This window comes from Myotis davidii, unplaced genomic scaffold (genome assembly GCF_000327345.1).
Source record: "Myotis davidii unplaced genomic scaffold, ASM32734v1 scaffold1226, whole genome shotgun sequence".
NCBI classification, from domain to species: domain Eukaryota; kingdom Metazoa; phylum Chordata; class Mammalia; order Chiroptera; family Vespertilionidae; genus Myotis; species Myotis davidii.
This window is the reverse complement of record NW_006297390.1, coordinates 119,021-120,738: the sequence shown is the minus strand read 5'-3', so window position 1 is coordinate 120,738 and position 1,718 is coordinate 119,021. Positions and strand designations below refer to the sequence as shown.

The following is a 1,718-nucleotide window of genomic DNA, read 5'->3' as shown; positions in this document are numbered from 1 at the left end:
AGTCCCCTTCCAGGACTGCCAACATACATTCAAACCTGCAAAAGAATCAAAGGTTAATATAACATATCAATATAATGAAACATAATATTGGCATCATGGCCGCTACAGGCAGCCAAATCTTTTGTTACTAAACATGTGATCCTATAAATTGTCCTTGTCTCTTTGGAGCCATGTCCATGAAGATGCAGGCATTATATAAGTGTATTACACAGTATTGTGGGGGCTCCTGGTGGCAGGAGTGATCGCGAGCAATGTTACCAGCATTAGGCAGGTCGAGCACGCCGTAACTTGAGCTTGAGCAGGTTGCGTTGATCTCGATCGACTCTCCATTTGATGACGAAGTCTTCCCGGATCACGGATGGGTCCGCTGACTGGACGTGAGTGTGATGGACCCAGGTTGCGACGCCGTCTACCTTGAGAGTGGTGGGGGTTGTCAGCACCACAGTGTAGGAACCCTTCCAACGTGGCTCTAGGGTCTCCCAGCGGTGCCTTCTGATGTAGACCCAATCTCCTGGTCTGTGCTGATGAGGAGTTGGGGTTGGGCCAGTCGTGTAGATGGCGTGGAGGCACGGCCAAATGTCCTCGTGCACCCTCTGGAGCCCTCTCAAGGAAAGAGTTATAGAAAAGGGTTTTATAGGGGGTGGCCTGCCAAACATGATAGGAGAGCCACCCAATCCCCGCCAGTCTCCGAGTCAGATTCCTCCTCTCTTGGAGAACTTCAAAGTCCTGATGGCTTCTAGGTAACCCTGTTTATTAGTTACAGCGCTCTGCTTTCTTGCCTTTCTACCAGTTCCCTTTGTGGCAGAGCAGCAACCAGGCCTCTTTCAAGGGAGTGCGCTAGAAGGGGGTATCAGCCCCTCCTTTGCTAGCAGCAACAAGTACCAAACCCTTTCAGTACATTTGACCAGCTTCATTCCCGCCCACCTTTACAGATTCTAAGGCCCATTGTCTTCCTTTAACCAGCAAGCCAAATGACACTGGCCTGTACTATTTAATTCAGCACAGGCAGGGGGAAGGGCCCATGAAATCTCTGCCCTGAGGAACTGTGAGCCCCACCCTTAAATGTCCCAATCAGACTAGAAAAGCCACAAATACCTTTTAAATCTACCCCAGAATTCCAAAAGCCCAACCCAGCACAGAATATCACATAGCAAATCAAAGTTTCCAGCAAACAAACAGACAGAGATGTTTACTAGTTAGGCTGGCCAATTCCACCTCTGACAGAGAGCAAGCGCCCTTGGGGAAAGCCGCTCGGGGCGCTTTGCTTTCTGTCAGAGCACTCAGCCTCAAAGAAATCAAGCATGTGGTGTGTTCCCCCCCCCCCGCCCCCCGCAGACTTCCACACTAACAAATAATTATACCCAAGTAAACATACAAACATCAAATAAATATTTACACTTACACCCTTTCAGTGAACAAGTACTTTTACAGTCTTGGGATCTTGAGCAGATAACAGGAACCCTGCCCAAGTCCCCTGATGGGGGCCTGACAGGAACAGACGTGGGGGCCTCCCTTTCTCATGTCCCAGGACGGGATTCTTGATCTATGTCTCATCCAGATAGAAATGGTACTCATATTGAACAAGGAAATCAAGACTAAATAGACACGATGACTAGATACATTCCCCATTAAGAACTTTGAGGTGCATGCCACATTTATACCACAAAATACCAACAAATCAGTTTCAGTTGTGTTGAGATACAGAACAAGTCCCTGAC

The 1,718-nt window shown here is 48.3% G+C and overlaps 1 long non-coding RNA gene across 1 annotated transcript; it reads right to left on the bottom strand.

Moving 5' to 3' along the window:
* Positions 1-954: 954 nt before the first annotated feature.
* On the bottom strand, positions 955-1,514 carry LOC107184561. The gene is made up of 2 exons (XR_001515416.1): positions 1,376-1,514; positions 955-1,192 (listed from the first exon to the last, which is right to left on the bottom strand). It is a non-coding gene; the product is annotated as an uncharacterized LOC107184561 (long non-coding RNA).
* Between the last annotated feature and the right edge of the window lie 204 nt (positions 1,515-1,718).